At 35.3% G+C, this 18466-nt stretch overlaps 1 protein-coding gene across 1 annotated transcript in view; it reads right to left on the reverse strand.

Moving 5' to 3' along the window:
• The window catches only part of ca10a (carbonic anhydrase Xa), a 190229-nt gene that overhangs the window by 108494 nt on the left and 63269 nt on the right, over window positions 1-18466 (reverse strand). The window lies entirely within an intron of this gene.

An 18466-nucleotide genomic window follows, 5' to 3' on the forward strand; every position in this document is an offset into this window, starting at 1 on the left:
TTTCAAAAGTGGCGTTGCAGCTTAACAGGTTAAAACAGTTTAGAATGTGAGGTGAACTTTGAGAAAAGAAATTAGTGACTGAAACCATATGAATAGCATGTGAATAGCCAGTCGTTAGTAACTATAATGCAGACAAAAGAAATGCATATTTAGAGCCATAACCAGGCTGGAGAGGTGTGAATGTGTGCAGGGGGAGACTGAGACTGAATGGGGCTCGTTTGCACCACAAAACAATAAAGACAATATACTGCATAGATGGTAAGAAGATGACAATAAACATCAGTAGCATTTTAGCATCAAATCAAAATAAAGTCACATGACATGGTCTTGAAAAACATTTCACTAAATACAGAGTTTTGGACTTATTATCTTAAGATTTTAAACATAAAATGTTTAGACATGTGGCATTAGCTGTAGTGCATTTCTAGATTGCTCCAGGGCCAACTTCAATTTTATTTTCATGAGGATGTTTCATAAAAAATAATTTCTAATAACTTTACAAAACTTTGAAGCTATTTATAACATTTTTTGTCATTATGACAATAATTAATTCTACATTACAATAAACTGCCAGGTGTCAGCTTTCAAATGAGATCATACTTGTGCTTTTAGTACAAAGGGTTCATGAACTGTATCTGTTTCAGTTTGGGTATGTCATTTCTTGGGATTTTTCAAAAGTGGGGTTGCAGCTTAACAGGTTAACCTGTGTTTTGCATGTAAATAACATTTGCACCATTAAAGGATAGCAGTTGACATCTTACTGGAGCGGACGATTCTCATGGAGTAATGACTGATCATTTTAGTCTGTTCCTCATACAAATAGTTTGTATAGCTTTAGAAAATGCATAATGTTGTGTACTGATTCATATGGACTGCTTTTATCATACTTTTTGGTGTCTTGAAATCTCAAGTTTCCATTAAAAAAAATCATTGCATGGGAAAAAAAATAAATACAAAATGGCTTTGGAATGACATGAGTGTGAGTAAATGTATTTTTGAGTGCACGGTTTAATTGCTTCTCTCTCAATGTGGCTGGACACATCAGAGCTAGTCTTTAAAAAGACAGAAGAGGTTGTTCTGTTTAATGACCTGTAAAAACTCACTTAAAATTCAAACATCCGCTTTAGAGCAAGGCTGCAAGCTTTTTATCTTTTAAGGCCTCAGGACCGATGAAAGCTGGCGATTACAATAATAGACCATGCTTAATAATGAATAAAAAAAAAATAATAATTAAAATGTTTCAATCATATGTATTAAATAAGCATAATAGATCCATCTCAGCTCTATATAATATCAAACAAACTCAATGAGTTATCTTTTAAAACCGTATTAATGAAGTTGGTAACACTTTACAATAAGGTCCCATTAGTTAACGTTTGTTAATGCATTAACTATCATTACCTATCATACGCAATACATTTGTTACAGTATTTGTTCATCTTTTTTAATGTTATTTAATAACAATGCAACTGTTCATTGTTAATGTTAGCTCAGGTTCATTAAACAATATTAACAGATACAACTTTTGATTTTAATGTATCAGTAAACGTTGATATTAACATAACTTAGATTACCAAATGCTTTAGAATTAATTTTTATTGATAGTTCATGTTGATTAAGTGTATTTAACTAATGTTAACAAATCAAACCTTATTGTTAAGTGTTACCAAGATGTTGTCATATACTGTATGCTAGGCACTTATTGGCTGCGTTGCTTTCTCTATCAAGGTAAACTTACCAATAAAAATAAAAATAAAAATAATAATGTAAAGCACTGACAGAGAACTCTGACCACAAGGGTTGGATCTCATTCCTTGACATAAAAAAAGACTATCTTTCAGAATAATTATTGCATTCCCCTTTGTAATAGCTAAAGCTTGTGTTATGGCCACCCTCAAGGTTTACAACAGTTCAGGGTCGAGTGAAGGCTAGGGCTAAGAAGACACACTTGCACCAATTAAGATGCCCATTAATTACTTCTACTCCAGATCTTGCCACAAAATCATAGAGCCTCTGCCCCAAGATGCAATTGACTGCTGTGGAGTAGCTATGTGCTTATCATTCAAATGACAGGATGAGAAGGAAGAGAAAGGAACATGCAAGAAAAAGCAGTGAGTCTTGAAAACACAGGGTGCATCCAGATATATCCCTGGGTCTCTTAGACAAACATCAAAAACTGCCATTTGTGTTGATGTGCTGAAGCATATAATAAGAATACTCCAGGAAAACAAACAGATTGCCAATTAATACACAAAAGGAAGGCTGGAAATATATCTTAACAACAACACTGATGCTAAATGCTTGGAAGTTGCATTAAAATGTGTAACCTCCTCAAGAGAGGCGTCACTGAAACTTCAAAACAGGACTACCACATGGGGGAGGGGTTAATTTCTTGCCCCAGCATATGGTGGAACTAACTAACAACAACAAAAATTAAATCCTTGGCTATCAGTTTTATATCTCAAAGTAGTAAACATGAAACCAGAGGAAAGCCTTGAAAAAAGTATATGACATGTTAAAGTTTTTAATGTTGTTTATATGGTGTTTTTAATATGCTTTAAGTTCATAAGTCAACACCATTGCTCAGTATTTTTTCTTTAAAACTGCAGTGATCTGGAAAAACGCGGTATGAAATCGCTGGTGTTTTTACATCACAAACTACCTTGTATCAAATCCCGTCAACGTGCGGGCAGGCTTTAGCATATCTTTAACTATGACCACTCTGAAGCAGTGGAGTCTCAAGAGAATCCAGGTTATCCTGGTATGTTTTTCTGTTGATATGAAAAATCGGGTAAATTTAACAATATAGCCCAATATGATGTATATTACGATGTTATGATGAACTATATGCCTTTCTCCACTGAAGCTCTGCATTGTTCAAAGTGTTTCTAAGGATGTTGATTGTTAGAAGGCAGTTGTCTGACTCTGAGATGGTGAACGGGAACATGGTTTGTAACATTAGCAACACATTATTAACTGTTTAATAAAGTAGTCAAGTAAAAGGATAATCATATTAATTACTGTTATGTGTCCGACGCTGTAAAGAGTGATACCATTGTTCAGCGTATACCTCAGTGAAGTTGACCGAGTGGATCTATGAGCTGGTATGAATCTATGAGCTGGTGTGAGTGAGTGGAGACGGGCCTAATTTGCATATTCATGTATCCACGTACACTAAATGAAGCAAGGTTCAGAGTTACATTCAAGCTATTTTAAGGCATGAATTTTTACAGGAAAAACGTTTAAAAATCTCATTTTGGTGATCAAAGAGGAGTTTTAGGGGATAAAATTATTGACTACAGGGCGACTTAAAAAAAAAAACTACAAACCATGTATTCATACAGGCTAATTACAAATACGAGTGCCCACATTAAAGGAAAAACTGTTAAAAGCAAGTAGGTATGTACTCTCCATGTTGATTTCACTTTAAATACATGTGAGTGTATTTTTTTTCAATCATGAATTATTAATTCATACATATTAAGTTTTTCTACAAAAGTTTTAAATTATTAATAAGCATTGAAGCAACTGTGGTAAAATATTTTTACAAATACAAAGTTCTGTCATTAAAACTCTTGATGGTGCAGGCTGATAGGTCCTTAACGGAATCACATCATACTCTATAGGGCACAGCTGATTGGTTCCTGCTGTGTAGCCAATGAGCTCATTGTTCAAACTTCAAATACTTGGTAGCATTTGCTGTAGCAGTTGCTGCGCACTTTCAGAAACCCTCCACCTTCCCCAGCTCCACCTGCATAGATCTACTACGGGTATTCATTTATGCTATATTGTACAGCAGGATGTCTTGGTTACAGCAGTGCGTCGTGTATGTATTGACATGTCTCTGTACTTGATTTGCAGCAGCAGCAGCAATAGCAGCAGAGTAGCAGATCTATTCCACCAAGATCAAACATATAAACACTGTCATATCCATTACCATGCCAAACACTCCGGTTAAGAATTTCATTATTTGAGTCGTTTTTCTTCATTATGATATAAGCAGTTGTTTCAACGACATGCATTTTAAAAATATCAACATTAATTTTCATTTAGAAATTAAAAACATACTCAAACAAAAGAGGTGTATTCAAGAATTGAATTTTTTTTAATGAGCATAAGGTCAATGACCCATATTGCATATTTAAATAATTTTGCAACTAGAACGCATACAGTAATTTTGCTACAAATTCTTTCCACACAACTTGCAAAGGACAGCCATTTTGCGGTTGGAAAGTCAGAATGTCGTCTGAGTAATTCAGCTCGCTCTGCGTTAATTGGTGCAGTTTATCAAAGCAGTGCTTTATCAGGTGTAGCATTAGAACAAACAAGAGAATCAACCCTCACGTAATGATTAGTGGCCAAGACCAGGAATCATTCACAAGCTATCATTGTCTAGATAAACAGTACCAGGGGTAAAGTGGTGTCAGGCGGGACAAGTGTGCAGTCTGTGTGTTTAAATGGCACAGGACAGCTGAACCTTTTTGGACGTGTCCTCTAATGCCAGTGTAATCTCAGCACCCTAGGCCGATGGGCCTCATTAGGCCGGACCATCCCAAGAACAATAAACATGTCCGTCAAGTTAACTCTTCCTGTCATTTGTTAATAGGCAGGGATATCTGACCTGGCGGCAAAGAGGGCTTCTCAAAGCAGAATACAAATGAGAATAAAATGCAGCGAGCCCAGAGAAAGCGTCTGCGGCAGCGTGGTCACCGCGAGCTTAGTGGTTTCTCCACAGGCGGCACACGTCTGCTGGTTGCTCCGCCACGGAACCATAAACAGCAAAACACTCAAGAGGACCTTCCTCTTGCTTGCTAATTGCCACTCGCCTGTTTAGGAAGCTTTGCATCTCCGAGGAGTCCTTCAGCGCTGGCCTTCACAGGATACGCTGAAGAGCTATAAAGCAGCTCTGCAGAAAACAGTGGTGCCGTCATCCAGCTAAATTCAGTTCAAGTTTTGTTCTCATCCAACAGTGTCAGTGTAGTCAAATCATTAATATTGCTGAAAATTAAGTCAGCCAAAAACAAACTTTACACAGTTGAGCTGAATAATGACAGTCTACTGTGTTCTGTAGAGCTGCTTTACAGCAAAATTTGAATTTCTCATATTTGATGAAGTTTGTATCATTGATTCTGTTATTTATTTCCTGGGTATTAAAGTGAATCTGCTTTGAAACGATCTGTATTGTATAAAGCACTAGAAATGAATGTGACTTGACTATCGGAGACACACACTAAAAAAAAAAGATTAAATATTTGTTAACAAAACAGATTATTTGAGTATGTTTTACAAGAAAATGATATTTCTGTAGTTCTGATTCAAAACTTGACATTTAATTCAATGTTTACTAGCCGTTACTTTGTAATTTTGAAATTTCCAAGCAATTCTGAGTGAATTACACCAATTTTTTTTTTTCAGTGTAGTGGCATTTAATCTTTAATTCTCTGTAATAAAAAGTTATTCTACATTCTGTTTCACAAATGTGACATAAAATGGATAATGGAACAATATGGATAATATTTGAATAAATGTGTGACAGAAGCAGGGTAGCAGGCTTGCTTTCATTCGGTGTGTAAACACTCATTTGAAGAGGCAGTCCTGATGCTAGCCTTCTTCTCAACTGAACTGCTGAAGTTCTCTTCTCTCTGTCTCTGTCCTGTTTTCTCCATCACTTAAGCTCTTTTTGGCTGTCTGTTAAGGTATGTTAGAGTGTGGATTTAGCATAAACCTCTCAATGATTCTGAAAATAATCCCCAAGTCATCCTGCTGTTATCTTGGCCATGCTTGTCAGCAGAGAGGATTCCTGTGTCATTGAGATCTAAATTCGTGCTCATTACATGTGTTTACCCAAAACTAACAGTGGCGTAAAAATCTCTGTTTAAAAAAATCTCTATAAATCCATGTTACAAAAGGTCCCATGCATTCACAGCACAATTAGCATACGTAATATGATGTATTTCTGAGTCAAACATAATATTCAATGGCCAATAATGTGGCTTTTTGTCTATCAGGATTTGATTGAATCACACATTAAATCATGATATTATTGGTTAATATACATTACTATTTAAAAAATGTGGGGTTGATTTGATGTTTTTGAAAGAAGTCTCTTGCTCACCTAGGCTGCATTTATTTGATCAACAATACATTATAATTATAAATATTCTTGTGATCTAAAATAACTTGTGTATTGTAAAATGTAATTTATTCCATTAATCCAGTCTTCAGTGTCACATGATCCATCAGAAATCCTTCTAACAGATTTGTTGCTCAAGAAACATTTATCTAGACGTGCTGCTTAATATTATTATGGAAAGATATGATAAGCATTTATTTTAATTGGAAATATTTTGTAAGGTTATACATTTTTAAAAATATACTGTGTACACACACACACACACAATTCTGTGCAAAAGTCTTAGGCACTATTTTCACCAACCAAAAAAAAAAAAAAAAGGTTTTAAGCCAATTATTTATATCTTTTGATGTAGTGTAGTGTGTCAGTCAGTTCACATTTCCTAACATTCCTTTTGCCATTAATTGTAATAATGTGTCTGACAACAGCCGGTATGATCCACGTGGAGTCCATCTGTGATTACATGAAAAAAAAAAAAAAAAAAAAACCTGCGACAGACTAAATCCAGAAAAACTGCAGCAACATATCTAAGCCACTTGAAGAAACCTTCCTGCAAAGCTACCTGAAAAACTATATGCAACCTAGGACAAAAACTGACACAAAGGGTGGTCACACCAAATATTGATTTCATCTAGTTAACAGAAGTTAATTGATAAATAATCTATTCATGAGATTTTTTTGAAAGCATTATTTTTTACAGCATTTTTACACAAGTGCTTAAAACTTTTCACAGTACTGTAGCTTTGCAGATAGGTTTCTTCAAGCGTCTTGGAGACGTCGCCACAGTTCTAATGACACACTACGGCAAAATATATAAATACCTGGACTAATAAGTGACTTTGTTTGCACAGCTGTATAATGTTAGCCTGGGTGCCAGCCCAAACCCCGCCCACAACATTTTTTGGTCGGGAAGTTCGGTCTGGACTCGATCCGTTGAGGAGTATTTATGCTCGGCTCCCAGAAGGCTGAGCCAATCAAATTGCCAGGGCGGGCTTTAAGGATTCGGCAAAAGTTTAATTTATCAGCTGACTCCGATGGTCGCTAAGAAGATGGGACGCAATGAAAACCCTGTGGTCATTGTGGTTTCTCCTTTGGTCGCACTCATGGAGTGCTTTATTACTACTTTACGCATTACTTTACTACTTCTTCCTGCGTGTGTGCAGTTGTTGAGCTCTGTTGACAACTATGCTTCGCTCTACATACATCACTTACTGCGTTGCTCTGGTTGGTTGTAGGTCTATCCAATTGAGTGCAGAGTTTTTTTTTTTTTTTTTCTGGTTCGGTTAAGACACGCCTCATAATCAAAGCTCTATGGAGCAGTATCAGACTCACATTCTGCCTAAAATATGAGTATGACGAAGTCAGGCTAGTATAATGTACTATATAATGAAAGCTTTGCAGATTTTAATCCTTATGTGTTGCATTGAGATTATCTGTGCATTAAGTGTTATGTTAACTGTTATAAAAATACTTTTAGCAGAAATCTCTCATTGATATGTTCTTTTTCTCTCAGGAAACAGCAAAAATATGACTAATTTGGACAAATACTTATGAGAATGCACCTCTCACTAATTCCACCTGTAACACACTGGAAAGTAGAAAATTTGTGGTTCATCTACTAGATATAAAATTAAATAAAAAAAGGTAAAAACCGTTGCAATTTGATATGCATCATGCAGCCCTATCTGTCCTTACCACAGCAGTAACTGCATAATCAGTCTTATGTCCTACAGAAGACTAGTCTGAGTTGTCTCAGAAAAAACACTTCCACTCAGCGAATCAAATATCTTCACAGCTGTTATCCAGCCAGATGTCTTTGTAACCCTACATAGTTCACTTTTACAACACTGAAGGGCATTTACAACACTGTGGGGAAATTCGGCTGTGGGTGGACACCTTAGTATAACTCAGGCAGTCGTGAAATATGTGATAGAAAAGGGAAGAGGCTACACAACCACCACTAGACTACAAAATGCAGGTGCTGTAACAGCAAAGAAAATGGATATAACAAAAAACAATAAATAAAAAAGAAGAGTTACAAAATGTGTCATTTGTAGGTAGTTTGACAATGAATACCTGTCCTGAACTGATTTGATACCAATATCTCAATGATATCTACCCATCGTTCTTGATTCTCTGTCGCCGTCGTAGATAACCTGCCATTTTTGTGAGAAAAAAACCCTCCATCTTCAACATCCAAACCATCAACAACAACGGAACAATGCGACTATGGATAAAGACATGAAATGTGCAGCCTGACAGAGCACTGATGCTGGAAATATTGTGTTATTGAGCACTCTGGCTGAGCACCAGGGGGACAAATATTAATCAGGTCTTAACGACAAGGACAATTCTGGGCTTCATGCCGCAGAGCTGGGAGACTGACAGATGTGCAGATTTGAGTTCTAAGAGCAATTCCGACAGCAGTCACAATGTTTGATACCCACACGTCACCAGAGCTTGTCAGCTGTATGGAAGAAAGTTGGAATAATCATAAAAAATTATTATTATAAAATTATCATTACACTTGGTCACTTCATGTTGATTGCTTTGCGATTGGGTATGCATATTACATTTACACTTCGCCACATAATTGGGTCATTGCAAAACTGATAAAAACCCAATCACTCCTGTATTATATGCTAACATTCAACAATTTTACTTACATGATACTAATGTCATTTTCTGAAATACAGAAGCTCAGATCATGGCCATGTAGTTATGTTTATAAATGTTTAAATTAAAATAAATACATAAATACATGTTTTATATTTTTAGAAATTAATAATTGCAATATTTGTATAGTGTTGAACCAATCCCACATTTCATGTATTTATATGTATAAATAAATGCTGTAAAAACATTGTTCAAGTTAAATTAAATATTAAAATGTAAAGTGTTTTCATAATACGTAAATTCAAACAGTACTGTAATATCGTTGCAGTGTCAATGAAAATATTTCACTATCATGTATTTAATTATTTTGCAAATAGTCATTAAATTAGATACAGTTCAATCAGTTAGGTCATTATTGCAAAAACAAACCAGGTAAGTAGAAAATGCCAAAACTTGATCAGGGACCAACATAAACATAAAAAGAGTGAAATTTCTCAGAAACATGTCCAGAAAAAAAAAAAAAAAAAGGTACAAAATCTGTCACTGGGGCGGTATCGTTTTCAAAAGGAAGGCTACACCCTAAATATGTGTAATCTTAGTACCTTTTAAAAGGGTACTGCCTCAGTGACAGCTTTTGTACGATTTGTTCTAAGAGTGTGTGCTAACAACTTTCTCATTATTGATCATTGTCTAGCAAAATCAAAATTGGCTCTTTTATAATTCCTTTATGGTGCCAGTGGGTTCAAGTGCCAGACAGCGTCTACAACCGCCGCTGCGATACACATGCAACTGTCAATGTGTTTCTTGGACATATTGAATTATTCATCCAATGCCAGGTGGACTGAACCAGAAGATGTCTGTGAATTAGAAAAACTCGCTATGATGAGAAGTGGGTGAGGTATGGCTCAAGGTTGTCGGCTAGTTTCCTTTGTGCACGTGTCCAAGGTATCATTTTTGGTGCCTTTCTTTATTTGTGCATGGTACTGGATGCTAGAGGGTTGCCTGAGGCTGCTTTCAGCAACGTCTATGTGCTAGGAATATGCAGCGGGGTGCGGGTACAGTGCTTATATTCACGGAGGCTGTAACGCATCAACATGCGCTCTGAACTTGATTAATATTTGAGTACGTTCGACCCAGCAGGAGAATGAGGAGACCATTTTATGAAAAGCAGTCTTTTGATGTCTCTTGATGTACCTCCAGCCCTGACAGTTGTCTGCGCCGGTTGTAAGGAGAGAGTAACGTCTCTCAAAGGTGAACCGCGCTGATAAATGACTCACTTCGAAATGGATTACGGTCATACGCAGAGTCTTTTTATGATTTAGTTTTATCCACCCGGTTCCGATTGCTCTGAGGAAACAAGCAGCAGAGGTACAAAAACACTGCCCATCTACCATCTAACGCATTCGAATCAAAGAGCCTTCAAATGCCACAATCACAGAATAAGAACGGAACATCTCTTTTAAGCCCTCCCTCTAATCACGCAGATCTAAATAAAACTTAAGCGAATTACCTTATGAACATTGAAAGGAAGGACTTCAATCAGCCGCAAGACCTCTGCCATATGTCACGATTCAACCCCATGTGACGCCGTGTGATTTAAAAAACACTGCTTGTTTTGTCAGGAAAACAGCTGTGTTTGAGAGAAAATGCTGGTTTTATGCCTTGATTAGAATACTGATTATGTGCCTCAGCCATGAATCCTTTAAGCTCAGAAGCAATAAACAAGCATGTGGTTTCTGAAAGGATTTCAGAGGCGGCTCAACCTCACCCCAAGCTCTTTGTACTTATTACAGAAACTGTTTTACAGTGGCACAACTTCTAACAAGAATGAAAGCAAAAGCGAGAGAAAGACAGCGCAATTAAGAAATCAATTCCCTTGGGCTGCGCTGACCATCCTCCACCATTTTGCCCTGTCCCAACCCCCCGAATGACCTGCTGTTCAAAGATGAAATGAAGATGCATGGCTATATGAATGAGACAATGCATAAATGGGTAAGTGGGCAAATTAAATGCCTTGATGAGTCATCTACAATACATCATTTGCTCTTAAATCCTGAAACTCCATTAGCTGCAGCTACTTAATCAAATAATTCAATAGACCCCGTTGCTTTGTTGTTTTTGCTCTCATTAATTGCGGGGAAAAAAGAATGACACCGTGCCAAATGAGCAGGGCGTGACAGAGGACACAGCAATGCGTCTCACATTCAGCGGGTTTTAAAAGATGAAAGGGCGATAATAATGTTTACCTCCACAGCTGAAAAAAAAAGCATTACGCCGAAGGCGGAGGTTGTGCCTGGCTGCCAGGACTAATCACAGGCAGACATCTCTTACATCTTTAATTTAATCTGATTGTGGGCTATGAGTTATGACGGATGGAGGTGTTACCAACCATTCCCACTTTTGGAAATGTTTGCGTTTTTTGGAAAATACATTTGGTAAAACTTTATTTTGACAACTGCATGGTGTAAGACTAAGCAGAAGCTTCTGCCAACTGGTTGCATTGGACTCAATGAGTAATCCACTTATCTACCCTTAAGCAAATCACTTTGAACAACTGGCCAAGCATTACATCACCTAATTAATATTCATGAGCCAGGCTGATAAGGCTAATGATTATCAAAAATCTGCAGATGATCATCATAGGCTACTATTCTAAAGGAAGTTCTTTTATTTAATTTGACAGAACTTGCTTGGTCTTAAAAGAACTGTCTTAAAAGTCAGATACAGATCTGAGTGAAGCTACGCAACACTGCTCAACACGTTTCTTCAGTCTGCAACAGATGTAAGGCAGCTCTCACTCCCTTATTTTGGATGTGAACTAAATTAAAGGCTTACTGGAAGAGTGTATTTGACTTTCAAAACATAAAAAAAAAAAAAAAAAACTAGTCTGCTGACGGCTATACTTGGCAAATCCAGCAATTTGTGGATGACAGACATGTACTGTATGAGAGACAAGCAATATCACTAGGCATTGTATGATAATTGCTAAGAAGCGGATTCTGCAAATGAGAAAAACTATTTGTGGTGTCTGGGTTTGAAATGTGGGCTAAAAGACTAGTAAACATACTTTCACTGGAGCTAACCCAGTGACAAACCCAAGGCATTTGCCGAAATATGGAGACTGCTTCAGGACAAACTTTAAGAAAGGAAGTGCATTCCTGGCCAGTTATCAGTTGCAAATCATCATCAGAAAGCTGGAAATATTGAGGATAGTTAATACACTACCAGTAAAAATCCTGTTAAATAGTTACGTAAAACACATACACGCACACATACACACAAAGAAAATGTGTGGTGATATCCACCATAATAACACAGGTAGCAAAAGAGGAGGCCACATGATGAATTAGAGTCAGCATGAAACGGAAGTTGTGATAGCCTTTTCTTCCCAATTGTAACCTATATCCAAGTGAAACAAGAAAATGTAGGACAGGACTTGATTTTGTCCATCGGGAATTGATTGGATCGTTGTCATTTGCTATTGCTGTGATCTCATGAGAGATCCAACATTTGTGCCAAGTAAACACGTCAACAGAGAAGTGAAGATATGTTAAATCTCACAGATAAATAATTTATAATAAATATTATCATTATTAATATAAATATTTTATGGTGATAAAAAGTAAAAGGACATTCACAGATATAAGTGAAACATCACATACAATTTTATTTTTATATAAATGGTTTCATTTATTATTATTATTATTATTATCAGTAATGTACATTAGGGTGTTGTTTGTTACAATGTAAATTATTTAGTCATTTTTTATATAATTATTTTAGTATCATGTATGTTACCTTGATGGTGTTTTGTCTTTGTGTGCATGACCCTGTGCACTCTCTATATGAGAGTACAGGCTTAGTTTTATGGACAGGACACCTGTATTACCATGGTGGTTATCATTGTTATATGTTGTAAAACATACAAGCACCAATGAAAATTGTCATGTTTTTATAGTGAATATTTGGAAACCACAGCTGCAGGGTTGTTTTTGTTTTCCCCAACAACTTTTCCAGGATATTTTCAGTGTAAATTCCAATTTTTTTTTTTTTTTTAGGAACCGGTTTAGTGTCATTTGTAAAAGTAACAGAACTGAAATCACTAAGTTAAGCCATAACCCTAGAATGATCAACTATTTTCATAGGCAGTACAAAGCAGGTCAAATTGTTTGGGTATTACACATTGAAAACCTTAGAAACATTGCAAAACAATGCGCTGAACGGTTTCAAGAAATGGAACAAAAACCTTACATAAAGGTGTAAAAGATATGATGGCAGCACTCCTACAAAGCATGTGAGGAGAGAATGTGTGGGAGAGAAAGATAGGAACGAGAGCTCTTCAGAAGATGTCTTGGAGATGATGTGCTAAAGAGGAGAGCATTGAGGGAAGACTTTATCTAGATCTTTTATCAGAATTGAGATTCTGGTATAAAAAAAAGAAAAAAAAGAAAAAAAAAAGGTAATTAATGTGAGAAAGGAATCTTGGGCAGAATTTCTGAGGCCTATATATCCATGGGGGATGATTTCAGAGTCATTTCATGAATGATAAGAAAATGGCCAGAGCACTGAGGACTGATGTATTAATAAAAGCTACGGCATATGAGCCTCTAGCATAATAATCATGGCCTTGGATTGCAGTGAAGCTACACCACAATGCAATTCAAGTGATGTCTGACATCAGACTTATTTTATTCATACAAAACATGTTTTACAGGGGCACACTCCTGCAATTCACCTCCACACTCTGTTGGTAGAAAGCTTGAGATGGACCTAAACAATACTACTATTGCCTGAAATGAAAGGTATATGTGAAAATCAATTTCTTTATAGCTTTTCACCCAAGGAAGCAGCAAGATATCTTGAGGTCATTTCCTGTTTGTGCTGTCTGCTTTCATAATCTCGTGGAATGGATCTGTATGAAAACATCGCTGAATAAAAAGGAGTGTATATGAGTGGAAAGCAGAAGATCTTGTTCTCTTCTTGTTCTTGGATATACTGAATACATGAATCCTCAATATATTATAGAAGCTAACTACTCAAAAGGTTGGGGCCAATATTTTTGAAAGTTTTTGAATAAAGAATCTTATGCTCACCAAGGCTGCATTAATTTTTATTTTATTTTTAAATTCACTCTATTATTGTGAAATAATATTACAATTTAAAATTTTAATTTTAATTTTAAAATATTTTATTGTAATTTATTCTTGAATTTTCAGCAGCCATTACTTCAGTCTCACATGATCTTTCAGAAATCATTCCAATCATTCTTGGTGCTCAAAAAAAAAAAAACATTTATTATTATTATTATTAAACTTTATTATTTAAAACAACTAAATCTGTTTGTGATTTTTTGTTTTGATGAATAGAAAGTTCAAAAGACCAGCATTTATTTAAAATAGTAAAGACCTCAAACTTTAACAACAATATGTATTGAGGATTCATCAATTCAACATGCATAATGATATTAAAGGTGTAGTTTATCTTCAGAATGAACTTATGTAGATATGTAATTTACTGCCATTGTTCTAAACCTATATGACTTTTTACCTTGGAACACAAGAACATAATTATGTTCGCTTTATTTCCCATGCAATTACACAAATGGGGAGCTTCAAAAACTCCTCAAAAACATTTCTTTTTGTGTGATAGTAATTTTGTGTCATAAACAAGCTGAAAATTAAGTCATTATTAACTGATAATCATTCCCTCCAGTAGGCTGTTAACCATAGTGGCTGATCAGGAATCAGTCTGATTAAAGACCTGTTCACGCCAAGAATGATAACTATAAAGATAACCTTAACGATAACTAAATTAACATTGACACCAACGAATGATAACGCTCGGTTTATTCCAAGCGTGCAGTTTGTCGTCTGCTGCTTTATATGAGCTCTAAAGCGGAATGGATTCTGATTGGCTGTCAATGTTTTTATCTTTCAAAAATAAATTCTCAAAGGGATTCCAATGATTTTGTTTCTGCGCCATTATTGTTATAGACGTGGACTATTCTTTTATATATAGAACGATGTATTTTTTTATCTTTATCATTATAGTTATCATCCTTGGCGTGAACGTGCCTTCTTGAACGAATCATTCAAACTGGTTTTGTGAAATGGATTCATTGAAAAGATTTAACACAAAAACAATGATTCCTGAATCAGACATTGCCACTCAATAAACACACCAAGGAGAGTTTCCAATTAAAGGATTAGTTCACCCCAAAATGAAAAAAAAAAAAAAATGTCTTTCTTTCCTCAGTGGGAGAGAAATTATGTTTTTTGAGGAAAACATTTCTGGATTTTTCTTCTAACAAAAGGACTTCATTGGTTACATTTTTTTTTAAGTCCAAATCAAGGCAGTTTCAAAAGTCTTTGAAGTGTTTAAACGGGCTGTACAACTATTGAAGGTAAAAAGTCTATAAATTATAAAACATTTTTTTGAAAATGACCTATCGTTTCGCTAGATAACAACCTCTTCTTCAGCTGTGATCGCGTACAGCCGGTTTAAACACTTCAAAGACTTTTGAAACTGCATTGATTTGGACTTAAAAACAATGGTAACCAATGAAGTCCATTGTTAGAAGAAAAATCCAGATATGTTTTTCTCAAAAAACATAATTTCTCTCCCACTGAGGAAAGAAAGACATGGATATCTTGGATGGCATTGGGGTGAGTAAATTATTAGGAAATTTTCATTTTGGGGTGAACTAATCCTTTAATAACATTTTGAAAATGTAAGTCACACAAAGCTATTGTATGACTTCAGATGAGATGGAATAAGCCATGTGGACAACTTTTCAGCTTCTTTTATTGAAAAGAATGGATATTCTTAAAAAAAAAAGTATATTTCACAAAAGAAAGTAATTTGGCTTTATAGCACTAAAATAATGAGAATAGATGAGTCAATATATTTAGGGAGAAAAACCTTGAGAGAAATCAGACTCAGCTTGGGGAGCCCATCCGCCTACGGCAAGGCACATATTAGAATAAATGTGCATACAAGTTAGCAAATTACATGTTTAAAACAAAGTTAAAATCTTGTATACAAAATGTTCTTTGTACAGGCATGCTGCGTAAATCCTGTGACATAAATAACTTAAGAACATTAGGAAAGAACAGAACCAGGATTTCCACTTACAGGAGTTCAATTAGAGATCCCCTCTGACCCACTCTAGGAATCCTCGGATATTAAGCCTGATGCGTCATCCAGATTCAGGAAGAGCAAACTAACCAAAACACCTATATGAATGCGCACACACACCAATACACACTCAGACTCATAAACAGCTTCAGGGTCATACAGGTGTGTTGTGAAAACATAACCCTTCAATGCCCACTCCCAGACATCTGGCCCTAAGGATCAGACAAAACAATATCAGTTCACGTAGAGTTCTGTAAACAATTGTTCTGTGCTTTTTCTGTTTTGGTTTGGTTCTTTTTTAGCAGCTCTGTGCGCTAAGCAGCGACCTGATAAGGTACAATCCAAACAGGATCTGTATTTAGTGCTCTAGTTTTCACATCACAACACATTGCTGGTGGAGTTTAGAGCAGGGGAAGTCTTGGCAGCACAGCCAAAAAAAAAAAAAAATAAATTCACACTTTAATCTAGGATCTAATCAAAGATGCCACACCGTCCCATCTGCATGCTACATCCGGTTTAAACATTTCCCTAGTTTAAGTAGGTCTGTAAACCGTCCAAATGTATGTTTTTTTTTTCAAAAGTTTACAAACATTCTAAACACTATTATTTTAGTTCCCCTCAGTCCACAAAACTCCTTCAAATGTAATGGTGTGCTGGAAAAATAAGTGCAAAACAAACAAAGGTAACACTAGTTTACAGTGTCCTTGTTACATGTTAAATGTAGTTACTATATTATTTACTATAAACTGTTCATAATTGCATGCACCTAGCCTAAACCAAACCCTAACCATATAGTAAGTATATGTAGTAAATTATCATTACTCCGTACTTAAATGTATAATTACACTGTAACATGAAGTGTAACCCAAACAAATTATAAAAATGCCATTCACATCCCTGATCTATATCAGTTTTAAACTTTAAAGGATGGAAAACTTATTAAGGAGGAAAATAAACATGCCCTGCCAAAAAGACCAAGGGTGAGACGTGATTGAGGATTTGGAAAGAGAAAAAAAGATGCATGTGTAATCCAGTGGAATATCTGTTAATAAAAATGTTAATAAATAAATAATAAATTTTGTTCAATCATGGAAAAAACAGGTGAGCAGAATTCAACAGAATACAACTCCGACATGGTATCTTTGTTTTGGCATCTTGGGTAAACACAGTTTTGTACTTTATTTGTCCCAATATCCACATAAAACAGCAACATTCACAAGTACATAAATGTGTTGGGCATACACTGCTTTGCAATTTAAATTGAGCCGTGCAACTTTGTTTTATGGACTACATTTTAGTTTGAAGGATTCAAAAATCATTTTGTTCACCCTAAGATTTCTGTTCTCCTTCAAATTTTACATAAGTACAGTTCTTTCAGCAGTCTAACTTTTTTGATTTACCTAAATTATATATATGGACCAGCTACAGTGAGAAAATATTAGAAAATCAAGGGTTATCTCATGAGATTTTGACAGGACTTACAGCAGTCTTTGAAGTACACCAGTTAAGGGGTTAGTTGATCCAAAAATGAAAATTGTTATCATTTACCCTCATGCTATTCTTAATTTTCTGCGGAACAAAAAAGATGATATTTTGCGAAATGTCTAAAAAAAATCTTCAAAATTTCACTGTGTTTCGCAGAAGAAAAAAAGTCCCACATGTTTGGAACGACACGAGGATGAGTAATGGTAACTGATATTTGGGTGAACTATCCCATTGATTTCTTGAACCAATTCATTCCACATTTGCAAAAGTCTCTTTTAATATTTGAACTGATATTTATAATTTTTCTCCATTATAAAACTGACCACATTAGAGAGAGAGAGAGAGAGAGAGAGAGAGAGAGAGAGAGAGAGAGAGAGAGAGAGAGAGAGAGAGAGATTCAAACAAAATAATAGAGTAAAATATTACAGTATTAAAGTGATAAGAGTTGTTTGTCTTCTCTACATTGCACCGTGTCAAACTCACCAATAATGTAATAATTTTCAATAATTAATAAAATAAGTAATAAAAAAACAATAAGTAATAAAAAAACAATTTTCATAATCACGGTTGCAATTCCATGCAAGGAAAAGCTTTGTTTTTCAAAAAAATAAAAAAAATCACAGAGCCTTTATAGGAAGCCAAAACAATGACACTGTATTGTTTGTATTGTCTGTTTAATTTACTGAAATAATCCTTAGGAACAATCCTGAACCAATATTTAGATGAATTTCTTATGACAACATACCTGCCGTATGAACAAAAGGACAAAAATTGTAATTGTGCCATTATTGTAAGATTTAAGTTTATTTAAATTTAAAGACACCTGAGATTACATATTTTCTGGCAAATAAGTCTCATCTGAATATAACTCGCATCATGTTTGTAATTGTAATGTCACATTTTGTTATTACTTTCAGAATTAAATATACTGATACATAAAGTTAAATGTTTACAAGTATTCTAAACAAAAAGAAATCCCCACAATCCACAAAAATCTTGTAAATTTAATGGTATACAAAAACATTAATTAACTATATAAGTATAAAACAATCAATTTTTTTTTTTTTTAGTCATTCAAATATCTGATCTACAGCA

Source organism: Scardinius erythrophthalmus (assembly GCF_964197995.2).
Source record: "Scardinius erythrophthalmus genome assembly, chromosome: 18".
NCBI classification, from domain to species: Eukaryota; Metazoa; Chordata; class Actinopteri; order Cypriniformes; family Leuciscidae; genus Scardinius; species Scardinius erythrophthalmus.